The following is a 22,542-nucleotide window of genomic DNA, read 5'->3' as shown; positions in this document are numbered from 1 at the left end:
ATTTTCTTGCCTTTTGAAATTATTTTTATTAGTATTATTATTATAAAATATATATGTTTCATATATTGGTATCTGGAGTTTCTCATTCTCTTTGCCTTTTTATTTATTTACTTATTTTTTAAATATATATTTTATTTCAGAGAGGGAGAGAGGTAGAAACATCAATGATGAGAGAGAATCATTGATTGGCTGTCTCCTGCACACTCCCTACTGGGGATCGAGCCCACAGCCTGGGCATGTGTCCTGACCGGGAATTGAACCGTTGACCTCCTGGTTCATAGGTCACGCCATTCTAGCTGGGCCCCTTTGCCTTTTTTGATTAGTATTTACCCCTCACAGAATTTTGAGACCCATTAAAACAAAGCTTAATGAGAAAAAAAAAATCATATAGGTGAAAAATATTTATCTCTATGAAAGGTTGTCATGCACAATCCCCTGAGACATGTTTTGTTCATTCAATTTGGTGTTGCTGAGACCCATCCATATTGTTGCATGGAGTTGTAATTCTTTTTCATTGTGTCTGATATTCCACTGGGCAAGTTGATATTCTACTCAACTTCTTGTTAATGGCATTTGGGTTGGTTTCAAGTTTTTCCTAGTGTGGAAAAAGCACCTCTGAATATTCATGTACATGCTTTCTAATGAATGAACGTAGAGATCTTCTCTTGATATATACCAGTGGGTGGGATTATTGGGTCATAGGGTCTGTGAACATTGGTTCAGTGTTAACAAGAGAGGAGCAAACTGTTTTCCACGATGACTGTATCTGTTTACATTCCCACCAGTAATGTAGAAGTCCTGATGGCCTGCATCTTCGGCAATACACAGTATTGTTGGACTTCTTAATTTTTCCAACCAGATAAGGATAAGGCTTTCTCATTGTAGACTTCATTTGCAGCTCCCTGATTGCCAGTGAGGCTGAGTAAGTTTGTATGAGTACGTGTGTGAGTTCTCTTTTGCCCCTTTTACTATTTGCCCCCCCCCACCCTTTTTTTGGGGGAGGGGGCCTTTTCTTATTAATTTGTGATAGTTCTTTATATTCCTGAGTCTCATCATGTTTTGGGAATGGGAATTCTAAAATTTAATAGAGTGTGATTTAACAGTTAGTGCTTTGTGGTCTTGTTTAAGAAAGTGCGCCTCATCCCCAGGTCAAAGGCTATTCACCTACAGTTTCTACTAAATGTGTGTGTGTGTGTGTGTGTGTGTTTGTGTGTGTGTGTGTGTTAGGTTTTTTTTCTTCTTCACATTTTTAAAAAAATATATTTTATTGATTTTTGTACAGAGAGGAAGGGAGAGAGATAGAGAGTTAGAAACATCAATGAGAGAGAGTCATTGATCAGCTGCCTCTTGCACACCCCCTACTGGGGATATGCCCGCAACCAAGGTACATGCCCTTGACCAGAATCGAACCTGGGGCCCTTCAGTCCCCAAGCCGACGCTCTATCCATTGAGCCAAGCCGGTCCTGGCTCTTCTTCACATTTAAGGCCTTGATCCATATAGTATAAGAGAGACATTCAATTCAATTTTTTTCTCTCTAGATTTCCATTTTTTCTTTTTTCCCAGTTGTCTTTGTTGCTGAGATATAGAAATGCAGTAGATGTTTTTGCATTTTGATATTATCAAACTAACTTGCTCAACTCTTTTTCCAATTATCTGTCTGTAGATTCTCGGTTACAAATAATGATATTTTTGTGTGTGTTTTTTTTAATTATGCTTTTAATTTTTTTCTTATGTTATTGCACTGTCTAGGACTGGCAGTACAATCTCACATAAAAATAGTGGTACAAAGTATCTTTTCCTTGATTTTTATTTTAGAGAGAATGTTCTAAAGTTTCCCCACTTAGAATATATGTGTTACATATTTTTTATAAATTTATTTTTTCTCTGGTTAAGGAAGCTTTTATCTATTCATAACTCACTGAGAGTGTTTTTAAAGTAATAATTTGTGTTGAATTGTACTAAATGCATTCAAAAAGTGTCTTGAGATGATTATATGGCTTTTCTCTTCTAATCTGTTAAAGTATTCCTAGGATAAACCTAATTTGTTTGTTATATGATATTTGGTCTAATAATATCTTGTTTAGAATTATATAAATTTGCATGAATAAAATGTGCCTCTAATTTTCACTTTTAATGTTGTACTTTTCTGCCTTGGAATTGCAATTATAATGGCTTTATAAAGTTACTGTAGTTGGTAATATTTTCTCTTTTACTGTTCTTTTGCAATATTTGGGTAAACGAGATAATGAGCTTCTTGAAGTCTAATAGAAGTCACCTACAAAATAATCTTGGCCTATGTTTTCTCCGTGGAAAATTTTAACTACTGTTTAAAATATATTATTCAGGGTCTTTATTTCTTCTTGAATCAGTTTTGATAAGTTATGTTTTTAGGAATATATGCATTTAATCTACTTTTTAAAATATTGACATAAGTTTGCTTATAGCATTTCCTTAGTATTCTTTCCATAACAACTGTGTTCTCTCCCTCTCTCTCTCTCTCTCTCTCTCTCTCTCTCTCTCTCTCTCTCTCTCTCTCTCTGTCTCTTTTTTTTTCTTACCTTGCCTGAAGTTTATTGACTTTTAAAAAAATACCATCTTTTATGGTGGCTTTTATCTCAATTGAGTCTTTGTTTCCTGTTTTGTTCATTTCTGCTTTACAGAATCTTTTATTTTGAGAAGGTTTCTATTTTTCTAAGTGTTGGACACTTAGCTACTTAATGTTTAGCCTTTCTTTGCTACATTGCACAATTTATCTATAAGTGTTTTTATCATCAGTCAGTTCTAAGTACACAACTTAATTGTACCATGGTCAGAGAATGTAAACTATGTAAAACCCTGCTATTTAAAATATGAGGCTTGAGCTCTTGTCATTTTTTAAAAAATACCTTTTTATTGATTTCAGAGAGGAAGGGAGAGGGAGAGAAGGATAGAAACATCAATGATGAGAGAGAATCATTGATCAGCTGCCTCCTGCATAACCCCCACTGGGGATTGAGCCCTCAACCTGGGCATGTGCCCTTGGCTGGAATCGAACCCAGGACCCTTTGGTCCGCAGGCTGACACTCTACCAACTGAGCCAAACCTGCTAGAGCCCTGGTCAATTTTTACAAAATGTTTGAGTGTTCCTGAAAAGAATGTGTGTATGTACTTTGTTTCTATCATCCTGCTTTTTATTCTAATTTATCTTGATGTTTCTGTTTTATTTTTAATGTTAATTACTTAAAAATAGCTATAGCTTTCCCCCACAAAGACAAGATTAGCATTTTCTCAGTCCCCCTGGTCTCCCTCTTCCCCTTCAGCCCTTCTTCTTCATCAAAATGCCCATCAGCCCCCTAGACATCAGATTAAAATTATCTGCAATTTTTAATTCTGAGTTATTTTAGATAGATGTTCTTCTTGTTCCTTTTTTTTGATCTGTGGATTTTGTTAACAGTAAACTTTACTAAGTTATTTGGTCAGCCTTCACATATCTTTAATATCATCTGTGGAATCTGTTTCTATACTTAGTAAGCAGTTATTTTGGAAAAAAATATGGTCTTTTTGTACAAACATGGACCCTTGAACATGGAAATGTAATTTAGTATAGTGGCTTTGGCCATTTCTTATAAAGTGAAACATACCACATGATCCAGCAATTCCAATCCTAAGGCTTTGCTCAAGTGAAATGAAAATATACCTGTACAAAGATTCACACACAAGTGTTCATAGGAGCTTTATTTATAACTAGAGGCCTGATGCACAAATTCGTGCAGGGGAGGAGGAGTTGGGGGAGGTTCTCTCAGCCTGGCCTGCACCCTCTCCAATTTGGAACCCCTTGGGGGATGTCCGACTGCCGGCAGACAGACATACCTCTTGCAATCTGGGACTGTTGGCTCCTAACTGCTCACCTGTCTACCTGCCTGATTGCCCCTAACCCCTCTGTCTGCCTTCCCTGATCGCCCATAACTGCCTCTGCCTGGACCCCAGCCTAAGCCGCAGTCTGGCTTCCTTCTGCAGGAGGAGATCTGGCAGATCAGGGGAAGCCACCAACCCTATCACGCCTCTGCTGCTGCCACTGCCGGCCGCCTCAGCCTACCTGAGTCTCGGCTCGTCTGAGCCTTGGGCTGGCCCTGGGCAGCAGCAGCGTCAAGTCCCCGCCCACCCACATGTGCCTGCTGCACATGCAGCCTCCTGGTGATCGGCACTTATGGCATGAGGGCATCACAACATGAGGGTATGATGACCATTAGCATATTAGCTCTTTATTATATAGGATGCCCCCAAATGGAAACAGTTTAAATGATTTGAATGACAGTTTAGCTAGATATAAAATTCTCAGTTCAAATTCTTTTCTTTGGTACTTTGGTCAATTCAATTTGATACTTATTCCTTTAAAAGTTCTGTTCCTCTGAACTTTTAGAATGTTTGTGTTGTCTTTTTTAAAACATATTTTCATTGATTTCAGAGAGTAAGGGAGAGGGAGAGAGAGATAGAAACATCAATGATGAAAAAGAATCATTGATCGGCTGCATCCTGTACACCCCCTACGGGGTATTGAACCCACAACCTGGTCAGGTATCCTTGACCAGATTTGAACCCAGAACCTTTCAGTCCACAGTCTGATGCTCCATCCACTGAGCCAAACTGGATAGAGCTATTTTTGTTGTCTTTAATATTCACTATAATATTTCTAATTGTGCTTTTTTCCCTCATTTGTCCTGTTTGGTATATTGGGGTCCCTTTCAAATTGAGATCTTTCATCCTTTTTTACTTCTAAAATTATCTTTATTATTTCCTCCCTTGATTTATTTTCTTTTCCTGGGGCTCCTATTATCCAGATGTTGGCACTTATACGCCCATTTCTATCATCCTTTTTTTTTTTTTTTTAATCTTCCCTGTGTGTGATTTTTATTAAAAAGTGTTTTATTTTTTGTTAATCCCCATCTCTCTCTTTTTTTTTTGTTGATGCATTCTTCCCTACAATAAAATGTATTGATCTCAAGTGTTCAATTTAATTGGTTTTGACAAATGCACATTACCTTGTAACCATGACCACAAAACAAGACTTAAAAAAACAATCAAAACACATCTATCACTCCTGCGAGTTCCCTCCCATTTGCCTCCCAAATATAAAATTATTCTGATTTCTTTCACCATTTGTTTTTTTCTAGAGTTAACTACACAAGGATTCATTTAGCATGTACTCTTCTATATCCAGCTTCTTTCCCTTAACAAAATGTTTTTGAAATTCATCTCTCTTGTGTCAGCAGTTCATTTTGTTGTTGTTATTGAGTAGTTTTCTATTTTATTGACATACCACCATAGTTTCTTCATTCAATGGTAATGAACATTTAAACTGTTTCCATTTGGGGGTATTATAAGTAAAGCTACTGTACAGCTATATTTTCATTTCTTTTGAGAAAATTCTTAGGATTGGTATTGCTGGATCATGTAGTATGTTTCACTTTATAAGAAATGGCCAAAGTCACTACTAAATTACATTCCCATGATCAATATATGAGAGCCTGTGTGATTTAAAAAAAATATATATTCTTGACAATGTTTGATTTTGTAAGTAGTTTTGACTTGGTTTCACACCTGGTGGGTGTGAAATGATGATGTGGAGCACCCTTCCCACTGACTATTGGTTGTTTGTATGTTTTCTTTTTGAAGTGGCTAAGTCTTCTGCCCATTGTGTTTTGGGGATATTGTTAGTCATTTTATTGTCAACTTAGAGTTCTTTATTGGATTCAGGTCCGTTGTCAGCTATATGTACTGTGCATATTCTTTTTTCTTTTTTTTTTTAAGAATAGTTTATTGATTTTTTTTTTAAGAGAAAGGGATGGAGGAAGGGAGAGAGAAAAAGAGAGAGAGAGAGAAAGAGAGAGAGAGAGAAAGAGAGAGAGAGAAAGAGAGAGAGAGAGAGAGAGAGAGAGAGAGAGAGACATCGATTTGAAAGTACAACATTGATCGACTGCCTCCTGCATGTCACCCACCCAGGGATCGAGCCCACAACCTGGGCATGTGCCCTGTCCAGGAATAGAACCGGCAACCTTTTAGTGCAAGAGACAACGTCTAGCCATCTGAGCCAGAGCGCATAACTCTTTTTTATTATGCGCCTCTTCTGTTCAGTTTCTTAGTGGTATCTCTCAATGAGCAGAAATTTTAAATTTTGGTGAGGTCCAATTTATCAATTTTTTTCTTTTATGAAGTTAGGACTTGCTGCCTACCCCAAAGTCATGAAGACGATATCCTCTTGTTTCCTTCTAGAAACCATATGAATCTGGTTTCATAGTGTGGTTTACAGTCCATTTCAAATGAATAAGATTTGGGTGGAGGTTTTAGCTTTTGACGGATGTTTTACCGTTTCTTTGATGTTATCTGTTTCTTAATCCTCCCGGGCTTCCTCGTGGACGTGCTTGTCCATCTGATATCCCAGTTCCCCGTTTGGTTCCTCAGCGGCCATGTCCCTTCTGCCTGTGTGTGTGTTATTTCAGCTGGTTTTCCATATAGAATGTTTCCATGTGGGCCCTTGAATCCTTTCTTGTTCTATTTTGTTTTGCTAATGTCTTCCCTGATTTCTTTTGACTGTTTCCAATACTTATTTAAAATTCCCAGTCTGTTTGTTGACTATAGCTACCTCCAGTTGGTATCTCTAATCAGTTTGTTTCATTGGAAACCTTTTGCTCCTTGGACTTCCTGTTTGTTAACCTAGGAGCTCATTTCCTGGGGGTCTTCATTCTCTCTGGTGCTGGAAGGAATCTAAGCCTGACCCCCTCTCTCTGTCAGCACCGAGCCCAAGGAAATGACAGGCCCAGAGCGGAGCCTCCGGGCACGAGAGACACCCAGCTTCTCCCTGGGGCTGGCATCACCATTTCCCTCCTCCTAACTGACTCCACAGGCCCGGGCCTCACTCTCAGCATCCCAGGAAGGAGCCGCCAGGGGAGGGGCTGCCTGCCCAGGTCAGAAGCTCCCAGACCGGAGGCCTGGAAGGGAAGGGGGGGTGGCGTGACTGATGCCTGCGATCCCAGGTTGCCGGCTGCCCTGCCCTGAAGTTCCCCCAGCAGACACTTGCCATCTGCCTGGGCCAACAGCACTGGCCTCACTGGTCCAGGGCGGTGCGTGCACATGTGTATGAGGGCGGGGGTGGGGGGAGAGGAGGTTCCTGGGGAAGGCTGATGCAGAGAGGCAAGAGCAGAAACCAATGCCTATACTCTTTCCCATAGTAATATATATATATATATATATATAATTGAGTTTTTACAGAGAGGAAGGGAGAGGGATAGAAAGTTAGAAACATCGATGAGAGAGAAACATCGATCAGTTGCCTCTTGCACACCCCCCACTGGGGATGTGCCTGCAACCAAGGTACATGCCCTTGACCGGAATCGAACCTGGGACCTTTCAGTCCGCAGACCGATGCTCTATCCACTGAGCCAAACCGGTTTCGGCTCCCACGCTATTCTCCACCACCATGGAGAATGCTCCCTGACCCCTCTCCTGGCAGCAGCACCCTCCTCGCCCTCACACACACCGTCTAAAACCCCCTCCTGCCTCCCCAGCACAGTCTGTTTGCTCCATCCTTTCCTGGGCTTAATTACATTTTGCTCTATTACTCCAGGGTTGATGGGGGGGGGGGAGCCGTCTATCTTGGTCCTCCCTCACGGCTAGTCTTTGGGCGGAGTGCCTGCGGCCCCACGTGCACCGCTGCCTCAGCCAGAGCACAATGGCTTAGGAAGAAAACAGCCGCCTGATGACAGATGCCACTAGAGCGGGCCAAAAGTCCTATCTAGTAAACAGGGAATATGGTCATTGATGGCCACGCCCTCACAAAGATGGCAGCGCCCACAGCTACAAGATGATGACACTCAGTCCTCTCAGCCCTGCTAGGGTGGCAGGAGCATGGCACAGCCGGGTCCACCCCCGGGCAGGTCCAGCCGCTCCATACGCCTGTATCCAGTGCCCCCCAGTCTCCTCCGCCCTCCAGCCTCCCAGGGCCTGCCCAAGCGCAGACAAGCCTCGCATGGCAGCTGCCCAGCCAACACCTGAGGCTCAGGCAAGATTCAGATGGCAGCTGCACAGCCGCCCAGGGCCAGCTCGAAGTGTAGGCAAGTCTCAGATGTTGGCTGCGGCTGCCCAGCCGCCCAGGGCCGCCCGAGGCTCAGGTAACCAGGGCAGGCCAAGGCTTGCACTGCCAGCAGTGGCAGCAGCAGAGGTGTGATGAGGGCATGGCCTTCCCCTGATGGCCAGGTGGACTCCTGCCCCCTAAGGGCTCCTAGACTGTGAGAGGGGGCAGGCCGGGCTGAGGGACACCCCCCCCCCCACAACTCCATTGCATGAATTTTCATGCACCGGGCCTCTAGTGTTAAATAAGCATTAGAAATAAGGAAAGAGACTAGCAACATGAAACAATAAGCAAGTGTTAAATAAAACCACAGGGGGAGATGCTCAATGTGAAACTAGCCTCCTCCTCCGTCTGCCCCTACCCCAGCCTTTGCTTCATCTTACAGCTCACTCTTCTCAAAAAGGAGACGCCATGGCCTCTAGGCCTTCCCATGGGCCGTTCCCTCTGCTAGGGCTGCCTTTTCTCACTTCTGCTGGAAAAACTCTTGTGCTTCCTCAAGGTCCCTGTCCTGGTACCCCCCTCTGGTCAGTGTGATACTCAGGGATGGTGTGGGGTTCTGGAATGAGGAAACTAGGGTCCTTGCCCTGGTTCTTCAACTAACTGGCTCTGTGACCTTGGGCAGGTCACACTACCTCTCCGGACCTCAGGCTCGCGTGGGGGTAAGAAGGGAGTGTTGGGTAGGGCTAGGCCAGTGGTCGGCAAACTCATTCGTCCACAGAGCCATATAGCAACAGGACAACGATTGAAATTTCTTTTGAGAGTCACATTTTTTAAACTTGAACTTCTCCTAACGCCACTTCTTCAAAATAGACTCGCCCAGGCCGTGGTATTTTGTGGGAGAGCTACACTCAAGGGGCCAAAGAGCAGCACGTGACTCGAGAGCCTCAGTTTGCCAACCACAGGGTTAGGCTATTCCTAGAGTCCCTATCAGCGCTGACAAGCTGGTGGTTGCTTAAGGACAGAGGTTCTGGAGTGGGACTGGCCATGACCTCCTCCTGCGTCAGCACGTAATCACTATGTTTCCGGGAGCAGTTATTTCAACCCGAGAAGCCCTAACGTACTAGCCTGGCATCAAGGCTAAGAGCTTGTACTTTGGGGTCAGACAGTTTGGGTGCATACTTGCTGTGTGACTGTAGGCAAGTGGCTTGACCTCTCTGTGCTCTCCCCCCCCCCCCCCTTTTTTTTTTCCTGTAAAGTTGGATTGATACTAACAGTGCCTACCTCAGAGGGCGGGAGCCCGATGAATGCAGCTATTGTTCTGCTGGTGGTGGTTGTGCACCGTTATACAGACTTCTCCACTCACTTCAACCAATTCTTGGTGTTTGCCTGCCGGCTCTGCTAAGGAGAACGTTCTCTCAGTACACTGTCCGTTAAAGTGTTATCTCTTGACAGATGCTCTCCATTGCCTTTTATCTTTATAACAACCTTGCAAGTTAGGGATAAGTAGTACTGTTTTTACAAATAAACAGTCTGCAGCTCCAGGGACCTTTCGAGGTCACCAAGCTTGCCTGGCCAGGACTGAACCTAGGACCACCTACTCCATGGCCAAGGGTCTCTCTACAACGCCGCCGTGTGCCGAAGGATTAGACGGGGGTTTGGGGGTTACTGAACACGCTCAGATGGGAAAGCTCAGTGAGAAGCTCCCTGCCCCCGTGCACGTGGGCTCCAGCTGTCTGCCCGCCCTGGGCCATGCCTGCCCAAGCTGTCTTTTGTAGGTTTCGTGCAAATGTGGGCTTAGTGATGGGCCAGGAGTTAATTGAAGAGGCAGAGCAAGGGTGGGTTGGACAATGAGGGGCTCATATGACCTGGGAGAGCGAGCCAACAGGCCTCCGGGAGAGGGAGGAGGACTCTTGGAGGACGTGGAATCGGCAAAGAGGAGGATCGAGTTTCAACACGCCCGGAGCTGGAGCGGGAGCAGATGTGGGTCTGGCCAAGAGGCAGTTCCCGAGGGCGGCCCCGGGGCTGAACCCTGGCCTCGCCGTGTATTCCCGTGGGTCTGGGTACGTGGCTCCCCCTCTCAGAGCCTCAGCTGCCGCTTCTGCCAAAGGGCTCCTTGTGCCATTTGTACCGTGAGGGGAGATGGCCCGTGGGGGGCCACGGGTTAGATTGACCCGCAGGAGCCTGGGATTTAATCCTGGGACTTCAGTTCCCTTATCTGCAATTTGGAAAATCACCTTCTCGGTTGGGATTATTGCAAGGCGAGGGCAGCAGGACCCTCTTTTAGTGAGACCTTCTCCGACCTGTCTGCTTAAAACTGCAAAAGCCACCTCTCTTCCCCGTCCTCCCCGCTGCCTTCTTTTTCCCATCAAACTTACCACCACCTGGCATTCCACTCATTTTCCTTGTTGTCTGCTCTCCCCGCTGGCAGGAAGTGGGCTATTTTGTTCAGCACCTGGAGCACCTGGCTGGTAGTAGGTGCTCAGTAAACGGCGGTTGAACGAGTGTTGGTTGAATAACACAGAGGGAAGGCCCTGGTGCGTAGGGAGTGTTGAGTCGGAGTCTGCGGGATCTCAGAGGTGGAGGGCAGAGGCACCAGCGAAGCCAGGACAGGTCGCCTGGGGTGCCAAAGGCTGCCAGGGGCCTGGACTTCAGGATAGTGCCTGGCCCCTCTCTGGCCACAGTCCGCAGAAGGCGAGCCTGTAGGGGAGGAGAGCTGGGAGGGCCTGAGCACTGGGAATTCTCAAGCAGCCAAGACCCTTGGGAGACAGGAAGGCCGTGATCCTTGGCTTCCCTCTTTCCTATGGCTTTTTGAACCGCTCTGATTGCCCCCACGTGGAACAAACTACCTCAAAGCCAGGACCGGGGCCACCCCGCCACCCCAAAGGCTAAGAGAATAAGCACTGTGTTTGGAGCTAGGCAGATCCGGGGGCACGGCCTGGTCCTGCCCCCCTTGAACGGAAGGACCTTGGGCAAGTCCCTTCACCGCCCTGAGCTGTCTCCTTCTCTGTGAACTGGGCGCAGAAGTGTTCCCCCCCTACACCGACTTTCTAGGGCTTTTGTGAAAAACCCAGTAAACACGTGTGTCATGACCAATCGGCATTAGACTGACGTGCCTAGATCAGAGCTTGCCCCTGCAGCCCCCAGCGCAGGACCAGGCAGGGCCAGGCACACCGTCGGCACTTGGAACCTGGTGGTCAGAGGGGTTAAACTCCACCAACCGCAGCCTGCTGTGAGGGGAGGGTCTGAGTCCCTCCGAGGAGGCCCTTCTGCACCACGTCTGCAAGTTTATAGATCTGAAGAGAACCTAACTTATATTCAGTTGGACTCCTATTTGCCCATGAGCTTGAAACGTATGGATCCACCCTGAGCTTGTTTGCAAGTTAAGGTGACCAGACGTCCCGCTTTTGGCGGGGCAGTCCCCATTTCTAACAATTTGTCCCGCATCCCGCAGTGTTTTTAAAACGGGACTTTTTTAAAACGCCGCGGGACTCGGGACAAATTGTTAAAATTGTCTGTCACCTTATCGTTGGTGCAAACAGCTGGCTGAGCATGCCATGATGTGCTCGCCCACAATGGCAGAGAGAAACTGAGCCGGAGTCAGAGGGCAGATTCTGTTCGGTTTAAAGTAACCGAACGTCCAAGTCAGAAGATACCGGGAATGAATTAGCTCACATAACTGTGATGTTCCGAGGTAGGCTCCCAGCCTGGCCGCACCACGGAGCGCACACAATGTCCCCCGAGACTCAGACTCTCTGCTTCTTGCCATTCAGCTTGCTGGGGGGTTGCTTTATCTCCAGGCCCCACATAATGCCCTCCCCGCCACCTGACACGCCCACAACGCTCCATCCAGGTGGAGAAAGCCTTCCAGCTGGAGCCAGTCAGGGCCACCTGGAGCTGCTGGAGGCGGGACCAGTCCCACCTGAACCACTCATTGCCTGAGTACTGGAGGGGTCATTCCCCAGAGGGAGCCTGGCTGTATTCTGGGGAGGAGGAATGGATTCTGGGTGGCCCTACGTTACTGCACATCCCACTACAGTCCTCAGAGGGGGCGGTGGAAAGCCATAGACACATGTGCCTTCCCGCAGAATGGCATTAATTGCCCCTGGTTTGCAGGTGAGGATACAGCCTTGAGCATTCAGCCTCGTGTGCAGTTAGAATCCCAGAGCGGCTGCCCTGGGAGGCGGAGACCGATGTGGCGGAGGCCCTGCCTTCATGGAAGGAGCGCTGTGTCCAGACAGGAGAGTTCCCAGGGAGGCTGCGGTCACGTGATGGCCCAGGAAGAGCCCGGCGAGGGCGGTCATGAGACAGTGTGGGCACATACACTGGAAGTCGGCAGCAGTCACCTCTCTCTCTCTCTCCTCTCTCTCTCTCTCTCTCTCTCTCTCTCGCCTCTCTCTCTCTCTCTCCTCTCTCTCTCTCTCTCTCCTCTCTCTCCTCTCTCTCCTCTCTCTCCTCTCTCTCTCAATCTCTCGGAGTGAGGTCACCTGCCACGCTGACACCAGCCTCCTGTATCTGGGGTGGCCGAGACATCAGGTCTTGCAGCCATGACGGAAGTTGGCCTGTGACTGGGATGTGGGTGGCAAGCACACTGCATGCGGAGCCGGACAGGCCTGGCCAGATCCCAGCTCTCCCACGTGGCTGCTGTGTGACCTGGCCCTCCCACGCCCTGTCTGAGCTTCCTTTTTCTCCCTGACCCTGAGCTTGGGAAGCCGAACAAAAAGCTCCAGGCACGTGGTCGGTGCTCCGTTAAGAGTTTCTCCCTCCCCTCGTCAATGTCCTGCTCGCCGCTGTGTGTCCGTGGCCACGTTACTTAGCGCCTCTGGGAGCAGCGATAGCACCTACCGCAGAGTGTCATTGTGAGGAGGTAAAGCATTTAGACTAGGGGTGTCGAACTCAATCAGAGAAGGGGCCAAAATCTAAAATCCAGCCTAAATCGCGGGCCAAATGGTTTACTGAACAGTCATAAACTGACAATGTCATAAACTGACAGCGGAGTGCAGTGATGACAGCGCGGTGCGGGCCACATTGCAAGGCCTGGCGGGCTGGATTTGGCCCGCGGGCCTTGTGTTTGACACATGTGATTTAGACCAAGGTGACCAGACCTTAGTCCCGATTTTTAACAATTTGTCCTGAGTCCCGTGGCGTTTTAAAACAGTCCCGATTTTTGGAAAGACGAATTGTTAAAATTCGGGACTGTCCCGCCAAAAGCAGGACGTCTGATCACATTAATTTAGACCTGTGCCTAGCTCACTTGTTATCGCTATTACAACTGGCTGACATTTACTGAATGTCCCATACGTGCCAGATCCCCGGCCTTCAGCTCATTGTTTATTACGAAACCCTCCTTCTCGCAATAGTACAGGGACAGGCACGCCCTGGGATCGTCCCCACCGGCCCTAAGGGGAAACTGAGGCCCAGAAAGGGGAAGAAGCCAGGAAGCAAGGGGGACTCTGCCAAGCTGTGCCCCTCGGCTCCTTGTCCCTCCCAGGGCCTCGGAGGAGGCCAGCGGCACAGCGGCCGGGAGCCTCGGCCCTCTGGAAGCTTCTCTGGGGATGGGAGGAGGTCGTTAACCACGGCCCGGCATCAGTGCACGTCCTGTGCTGACATGAGCAGAGCATGGACAGGCCCCCGGCACACACCACCCAGGGATGCCGCTCATGCTGGCCACCACCCAGCAAGCCACAAGTTCACGGCCCGTTTCCCCGCAGCCCAGAGCCGCCTCAGCCTCCTCTTCCAGGGCCGTGTGGGGCCATCTGTGGGACGGAGGCTTCCTCTCTTCGGGAAGGGCTGCGAGGGTGTGTGGGCACTGGGGGCCAGAAGCGGGGAGAACCACTGTGGTCCAGTGTCCCGCGCAAAGCCCAGCTGAAGGGGTCATTGGGGAGGAGTGTGCCCAGGATCCCATAGGGTGGTGAGCCGCTCGGGGACCTGGGCTCGGTCAGTCTTAGATGTGGCCTCTGGCAAGTCGCCTCATCTTCTGTAAAATAGAGAGAGCCCCAGCCGGTGTGGCTCAGTGGATAGAGCATCAGCCCGTGGGCTGAAGGTTCGATTCCGGTCAAGGGTACATACATGCCCAGTTGAGGGCTCGATCCCCGGTAGGGGGCGTGCAGGAGGCAGCCGATCAGTGGCTTTCTCTCCTCGTTGATGTTTCTAGCTCTCCGATTTCCTCTCTGAAATCAATAAAAATAAATAAGTGAAATAAAGTAGGGACACGGGGAAGTCCTCCCTCCGGGGGCTGTGGTGCACACACAGTGAAGTGCCACCTGGGAAGAGGGCAGTGAGTGTGAGTCAAATAGCAGCTGCAGGAAGTCCATTCCTCTGCGCACACACATACACACACACACACACACACATACACAGACACATACACACACAGACACACAGACACACACACACACACACACACACACACACACACGCCGTGGACACGTGGCGGCGAGACCAGTGCGCTTCCTTTCGGGTCTGGCCTGCGGCTTTAGGAGGTGACCCCTCTCCTCTGGGAGACAGGAACATCCTCAGGTACCGCCGGATTCTGGCTTAGTTACTCACTGGCCCTGTCACCTTGGGCAAGCTACTTAACCCTCTCTGTGCCTCTTTTGTTAAAAGCCAGGGACGCCCAAACCGGTTTGGCTCAGTGGATAGAGCATCGGCCTGCGGACTGGAAGGTCCCAGGTTCGATTCCGCTCAAGGGCATGTACCTTGGTTGCGGGCACATCCCCAGTGGAGGGTGTGCAAGAGGCAGCTGATCGATGTTTCTCTCTCATCATAGATGTTTCTAACTTCCTATCCCTCTCCCTTCCTCTCTGTAAAAAAATCAATAAAATATATTTAAAAAAAAAAAAAAAAAGCCAGAGATAATACTGCCTAGTAGTTCGTAGGTTGTTGGTGGGATCAAGTGGGTTAATATAGGCATGGTGTTTAGAACAATGCCGGCACACAGTAAGAGCTATGAAAAGGTTCGCTGTTCCTAAGAATACAATGGCAGAGTAAGTAAAACGAGGGTTTTTCTAGAATAGTCTGAAATGTTCTCTTCCGTTGACACACATCATTAATGCCTAGAATTCCAAGACACCGGCATCCACGTTGCCTTGCAGGCCACCTTGTACTTCCGGCAAACGCTCCCCAAATTCTTAGCTGGTTAGTGGGAGACCTCTCCTGCCAGGAGGTGCTGTGTGACCCTGGGGAGGTCATGGACCCTCTCTGGACCTCCCTTAGTGTGGATTGTGGGAGCGGGGACGGGAGAGCCACATCTCGCACCGAGGGGTCCTGCACTAGGAGCATGGAGTGCCAGGGCAGGAGGGGTGCCCAACATCTCAGAGAAACGCAGTGCACGCCCCACCCCCACCCACCCAGCTTCCGGGCCTGGCTCAGAGCCAGGCGGCCTGGAGCGGAGCACGGCCTCTCCGTGGGACGGTGGGAGCCTGTGATTCTGAGAGCCGCGTCCCTGACCTTGCTCTGCGTGGGCGCTCTAGCCACGCAGGCCGAGGAGCCCAGTCCCTGGGCCCGGCCCTCCCCGCCCCGCCCCGCCCCGCCTCCCGGCTGCCAGCTCTCCTCCCACCAGTTGAATTTTGACAGGCCCAGCCCTCCCAGTCCTCTGCCTTCAGGGCCAGGCACCTCAGGGAGCTCCAGAAAAAAATCTTTGACTCCAGAACCCAGACCCCTGGAGCTTCTGGTTCCAGCTCTGCCGCGTGGCCTTGGGCAAGGGGTAGAGATCTGAGCGTCAGCATCCCCACCTGTGAAATGGGCTGGCGACGAGGTGTGTCCACAAGACAGGTTTGCAAAGGGGCTGCTCTCCACCAGGCCGAGCTCGGGAGCAAAGTCCTTTGTGGTCAGTCCGGCTGTCTCTCTGTCGCTAACTCTTGGCTCCTGTCTTTCTCCCTGACCTCAATCCTGCATTGCCGCCTCCTCGCCTTTGCACATGAGGGTCCTCCTGTCGGGAGCGGCCCCTCTCTCTCTGTTCCTCTCAACCCGCCCAGCCCGCTTGTCTTCCCACCCGCTCCATGGAACCTTCCAGGCTGACCCTGGGTGTTCTCTCTGTCTGTCCGTCAAGAGGAAAAGAAAGCAACAGGCTGCCTGGTGGATTATTTCCTCCCACGCAAATCTGTGTGTCTGTGTGTGTGTGTGAGAGAGAGAGAGAGAGAGAGAGGGAGAGAGAGAGAGAGAGACACGGAGATGGACACACAGATCTGGATCTCTCAGGAAAGACAGACAGAAAGAGCTGGGACCTCTACCCCTTAGTCAGACACCCCACCCAGTAGAGGTGCCCAGCAGGCGGGTGAGCCTTAGATTCCTAGAATCGTAGATCCAGAGAGACCCTGCGGTCCTCCCACGTGAGGCGGATGGCCACCTGGCCGAGTGGGCAGAGAAGGGTCTGCCTGTTCTCAGCTACAGCCCCTCGTCTGCCCACCTGCCCATCAGCCCCTCCTCCCCGCCCCGTGACGTTAGCCGCTGGCCAACCTTCTCTGAACACTGACCCTGACCTGGGCTCTGCTTTGAGCCTTTCCACGTGTGCACTCGCAGAACTCCTCCAGCACCCCCTGGCGTCTGCTGCTCTCCCGCTTCGCAGGTGGGACGCCTGAGGCACAGAGGCGAGGGGTCACTGGCCCCGAACTCCCTCCCCAGCTTGAGACGGGCGGGCGGAGGCAGGATCCGAACCTGGAGCCCTGGCTCCAGAGCTCGTTCTCACTGCCGCTGAGTGGCCTCTGCAGCCAGTCACCCTGGATCCCGCCACCCTTCCCCCCACCTACGGACACCCCCACTTGGCGGGCGGACACCCCCACCCAGGGGGCCGGGCGCCAGGCCCCGCCTGCCCGGGGCGGCCACCATCCTCAGAGCCAGATCCCTGCTCTCAGGGAGCCCACACCGAGGGGAGGAGGCCACGCGGAGTCTGATCAATCCAAACCGGTGCCGGGAGCCTCCTGGGGTTCTGGGCGCCTGGGAGGAGCTACCATTGCTGCCGGGCCGGGCCGGGCCGGGCTGGGCTGGGCTGGGGGGGGCAGTTCCACAGAGCTGAGGCCGAGGTGAAAGGGTGGTGGGAGGACCTCATCGGGTGAACGGCGAGGAACATTCCAGACCAGGGACACCGTGTGCAGAGGCTGGAGGTGCACGCGGGACAGCTGGCACCGCATCAGAGCCTTTATGGCAAAACGGCCTGGAAGCAGGCCGGCCGCCACCGCGCCGCCCTGGACACTCCCCCCGTGTGTGCCGCTGACCGGCTGTCAGCACAGAGGCCTGCGCTGTGCTCCGTGCCCGGCACCTGGCCCCCTGCCCCCCGGGGGAAGTCCCTCCTCGGGTCTGACCTGCAGCCCGCGCTGACCACCACGCATTCCCTCTGGGCCCTGCACTCAGAGGCTGCCTCCTGGCAGCCATAAATAACCCCGACAGTGAATGAACCGAGTGCCGGCCAACCAGGCTTGCCAGAGACACTGGGCTTGGCTGAGCCTGGGGCATGTCTCCTGTCCCTGACCCTGAGCGTTCCTGGGCCCGTCTTCAGCCGCACGCTCTCCCTCTCCGGGGCAGCTACCGCAGCCCGATTCGGCCTTGCAGGAGCCCCCGACCCCTATTCCATTCCCTGCTTTCCTCCTCCCTCCGCCCCCGAGAGCACAGAGGACATTTGGTGCTTTGCAGCCACAGCTCCTTGCCAGAGCCGAGAACGCCCCGCCGACAGCCCCGAGACTGGCTCCCGGTTGGCTTGGGGCTGGTCCTGACTGTTCCCTGTGTGTATCTGTCCGGATTGGGAGCTGGGAGGCCGGGGTAAGTCTTTCCTTTTCTGGGAGCCTCAGTCTAACCATCCAGCCAATGGGAGGATCTCTAAGGCACCGTCTGCCTGTGAGATGCCGAGTGAGTAGGCATGGGGTACGGGGAGGACAGGAATTTATTTAGGGAGTCATGTCTCTTTAATTTCTCTTCTTACATGTGAGTACAGTCACTCCATTCAACTAAACCTTTTCCTCCTCCCCAGCACTCCCTTCTCTCAGTTCTTACCAGGTCCTCACGACACCCAGAGATGCAGCCGGTGGGGGTCTTAGGCTCTGGATGAGCTTTTACCGGCCGCATACGGGCCTGTGAAGGCCTCCCAGGTCTTCTAAAGACGCTGCCATCGCCCCTACGTTCCCTCGGGCACTTCCCAGTCTCTCCCCGGTAACAGACTGTGTCCCCAATCACACCAAGCGGCTTTTGTGCTCCGGTACATCAGGGGACAGCTGCTCTGAGGACCCTCCCCAGCTCAGACATTCCAGGATCGTGACCTCTGGGCCGGGGCTCCCTCTGACCCCACCCAGGCGCTCTGGAAGCACGAGGTGACCCTCCCTGGGTCTCAGATGGAGTTATTGGGCTGGCGGGGGTGCAGCTTTATAGGGGGTGCAGGCCTGGGAGCAGAGCGGATGGGGAGGGAGGAGAGGGGGGTGTGCCTGTGGTGGAGGGCGCTTGTGGCAGGGGTGACTCCTCAGGGGTCTCTGTGCAGGGGTGACTCCTCAGGGGTCTCTGTGCAGGGGTGACTCCTCAGGGGTTCCTGTGCAGGGGTGACTCCTCAGGGGTCCCTGTGCAGGGGTGACTCCTCAGGGGTCCCTGTGCAGGGGTGACTCCTCAGGGGTTCCTGTGCAGGGGTGACTCCTCAGGGATCCCTGTGCAGGGGTGACTCCTCAGGGGTCCCTGTGCAGGGGTCGGCTCAGTGCCTTCCGCCTCTGTGGCCCTGGGTTACCTTCACTCCATTCGCTCCCCTGAGAAGAGGGACAGCCGTCCCTGGCTTCTCTCTCCAGGCGGGTGGTGAGGATTACACCAAGCTCAGCGATGTCTCACCGAGCTCACCACACCGTAGGTGCTTTCCTCAGCGGGAGAGGGGTGCTCAGAGGTGCAGGAACCCAACTGGCATCCCGCAGCCTGGAAGTGATGGAGCCGGGCCTGGACCTCAGCTGCTGGCTAGGTTACCTGACCGCATGACTCCACTGCTCCTCCCCAGTGCCCTCCTGTGCCAGCGAGGCTAATCGCCCCACCCTGCCTTTTATCACAGGATGTGGTGAGGACCTGATGCGACTCAAGTTATGGGATTATTGAGAAAGACAAAGGTTTGGTAGAGTCGTGTCACTGGTTTTCCTGTTCCCACGGGGACTTCGGTGGCCTTTCTGGGGCCGGGAAGAGAGGGCCTCCCTTGGGAACTTGTACCATGGGGTCTGCGGTGCCCAACGGGGCAGGGAGCGCTGGCTTTCCTTCCAGGCTCTGCCTGTGGCAAGCGGCTTCACTTCTCCGCGCCTCTGTTTCTGAGTCTGTAAAGTGGGAACCATCCTCACCATCCCGACTTCATGAGATGCTGTGGGAACCCAGGAGAGAATGAAAACAGGAAGAGGGCGCCCTTCAGGCCCCTCCAGACAGCGGCATGCTGCTCAGTGACCCGCAGCCTGCCTCTTGGACAACCCCTGGCTCTGGACTGGCACCTGGCAGGGACCTGACTGACCCTCGCTGGACCCCAGTCCCCAGGCGGTACAGACAAGGGTCCCTTTCCTGCTGTTGTTTTAATCCCACAAGGTGCCAGCTCAGCGTCGGTGCACAGTAGGTGCTTGTCTACCCTGGCCGGTCAGGACTGTCCGAGAGGACAGAGGCTGTGTCTGCCCTCTTCCCTCTGAGCCCCGAGTGCCTAGGACAGAGCTGGGCAGACGGCAGGTGCTCAGTGAACGTGTGGGAATGAAGAATGAGGGAGCCAGAAGCCGGTGTGACAGGACTGGGCTGGGGGAGGGGAGCTTTGTGGCCAGTCCCCTCCCGTTTCATCCCTCCTGGGCTAATCCATCAGATTAACCTGGGGACAAAGCCAGGTCACACTGCCGGCCACCAACCCAGGGCTTTGGCAGCCAGCGAGCGCCCGAGGCGAGGGTGGCCAGGCGTGTAGAGGGCTGGAGACCCTCCTCACCTCGAGATGGCCCTCCTGACCCCCACGCTGGACCTAGTCCTCACAGGGGTCCTCAGCCTCCTCCTGCTGGCGCTGGCCCTGGGCCTGCTGTGCTTCTTCACCTGCCGCCTGGCCAGGCCGCTCAGGTAGGGGAGCTCGCCTGGCCCGGCTCTGCTGCCAGCCTTCCCGCCTGAACTCCTCTCTTCCATTTGCTCTTGTGGGGCAGGGGAAGGGCGGGCACTAGCCTCTCCCCCCCCCGCCCCCTCGTGGCGGGGAAACTGAGGCTCAGAGAAGTTGCGTCAGCCAGGGTTCGAGTGGCACTTGGCCGTGGACAAGCTTCGCTCACTTTCCTAAATTCAAATGGGGGAACGGGGGCTAACAACACTGGGGAAGATGAAGTGAGGTCCCTGGTCACAGCCCAGGCCGGGTACAGGGTGCCCGAGAAGCAGAAGTGGTTTTTATCGGTTCCATTATTCTGTCATTTGTCCTGGGCCTTTCGAGACCCAGCCCAGGGCTGGCTTTTCGCCCACCTCCCGGAGCTCCCGTGCCTTCTGCCCCAGGATGCTGACTCCGGGCCAAGGCCAGCCCCTCGCTCCCGCCCCTGACCTGCCAAGTAGCTGCTCCTTCTCCTCGGGCTCCGGGCTCCGCCAGGGCTTCTGCACTTCTGCACGCTTGTCATGAATAATCAGGGCACGTAGCTGGGAGCCTGGCAGAGGCGGACCGGCTGGGAGTGGGGGTGAGGGGGTTGGCGCACACTCAGAGGCTCCATTCTGAGCTGGCAGAGCATTGGCAGAGGGTGGTGGGCAGCCGGGTCCCCCGCAGCCCCAGACGGGGCCCCACGGAGCCCGTCACCCGGGGTTGCCAGATTGCAGACTTGGAGCCTCTGAGTGGGGGTGGGGGTGGGGGTTGGGGTGGTGGCGAGGATGAGGAAGGGGAGCCAGCAGGGGAGACTGGCTTCCTGGATTCCCACCCCCTCTCCTTTACATGGAGAAGGCACCTGTCCCTTTCCAGGACAAGCCCATCTCAATGTCCCATCCAGAACACTCCGGCCGTTACCGTGGCGTCTTCCACTCAGTCCGCATTCACAGAGCCGTGTGTGGGCCAGGAATTCAGAGATGGGTCCGCTGGTCTGTGCTGTCACAAAGCCGTCAGTCCAACGGAGAAGAGAGATGAGCGAGTGCGACCAGTGGGGGCGGGACCAGCCTTCCGTCGCCTGGGTTACCCTTCACTTTCCTTTCCTTCCCCACTGTTTGCCATGGACCCTCAGTGCCGAGAGAGCTAAGTCCCATCTCATGAGCTCACTTCCTGCTTATTCATTTCCCTCCTCGATCCTGCTCCCCGCTCCCCACAGCTCCCCCAGGCCCTCCTGCTAATGGGTGAACATGGCCTTGAGTGTGTGTGTGTCCTCGGGAATGGGCTGTGTCCTGTGGGAGGGTGTGGCCTACATTTGACCCCAGGGAACTGCATCTTCTTCTCCGCCCTCTTCACCCCATCCTGTGTGTGAGCTCCATCCGCACCGCTGTTTTGACGTCCGGTTTTAATGCTACAGGTAGTGCCACCGCCACCCTTTCTGAATTAATTCCCTAGTGATAGGAAATAATGTGATGGTTTCCACCAAAACCAAGATTAAAATGACTCTCCTTTGGTTGAGAATGTTCACCTAAAAACAAAAAACAAAAATCAAGGTGAGAGGCAACAAGCGTTTGAGATCCAAAAAGAATGGATCAGTGAACAGAGTCAAACTGCTGACTGAAGGATCCAGGGTTCGATCCCCAGTAGAGGGTGTGCAGGATGCAGCCAATCAACGATTCTCTCTCATCATTCATGTTTCTCTCGCTCCCTCTCCCTTCCTCTCTGAAATCAATAAAAATGTTTTTTAAAAATAATAGTAACAATTAGCCAAGACCAGTTTGGCTCAATGGATAGAGCGTCGGCTTGGGGACTGAAGGGTCCCGGGTTTGATTCTGGTCAAGGGCATATACCTTGGTTGCGGGCATATCCCCAGTAGGGGGTGTGCAAAAGGCAACTGATTGATGACTCTCTCTCATCGATGTTTCTAGCTCTCTCTCTCTCCCTTCCTCTCTGTACAAAACCAATAAAATATATTTTTAAAAAAATAATAGTAACAAAACCTATTATTTAAAAAAAAAAAAAAAAGAATTACAATACTGGGAAGCATTGGGAGTTGACGGCAAGGAGGATTTCTGAGAAAGGGAGGGGGAGTATTTACAGGAGTGGAAGGAAGGGATTTTTATGAGTCATAGGAACTAAGGAAGGAATTTCTCTGCAGGTGCAGCTGACCTGACAGAGTAATGGTAATTGGAAAGAGTGCCATTAATTCTCAGTCAGACGTGATAGACATAGTGTCTGCTTTCCTGTCGTTTTTTGCAAACAGCTATTTCGCCACAGCGCTGCCTCGGGCCCCGCCTGGGGTTACCTGGCCCAGTGCTAACGCTCCACACGTGTGTGCAGAGTAAGGCGTGCAGGCCTGGCCCTCGGGGATGGCGGCTCCAACTCCATTTTGAAGCGGTCCCATTGATAGTCTCTTCCACATGGGAAACAGCAGGGGTGTGCACAACATTGCATGGCTGGAGCAGAGGCCTGGGCCAGCCAGGGCTGCAG

At 52.0% G+C, this 22,542-nt stretch overlaps 1 protein-coding gene across 2 annotated transcripts in view; it reads left to right on the top strand.

The window, feature by feature from the left end:
* The window catches only part of ALPL (alkaline phosphatase, biomineralization associated), a 55,589-nt gene that overhangs the window by 12,434 nt on the left and 20,613 nt on the right, over nucleotides 1-22,542 (top strand). The window contains exon 1 of one of the 2 annotated variants that reach the window (XM_084874988.1): nucleotides 15,625-15,798. The exons of the other annotated variant lie outside the window; for it this stretch is intronic. The gene's annotated coding sequence lies outside the window, so the exon portion shown is untranslated. Of the gene's footprint in view, nucleotides 1-15,624; nucleotides 15,799-22,542 lie in introns of those variants that run through there. 2 annotated transcript variants of the gene reach the window in all.

This window comes from Pipistrellus hanaki (genome assembly GCF_964339955.1).
Source record: "Pipistrellus hanaki genome assembly, chromosome: 2".
NCBI classification, from domain to species: domain Eukaryota; kingdom Metazoa; phylum Chordata; class Mammalia; order Chiroptera; family Vespertilionidae; genus Pipistrellus; species Pipistrellus hanaki.
The sequence above is the reverse complement of the archived record's forward strand: the minus strand, read 5'-3'. Positions and strand labels throughout refer to the sequence as shown.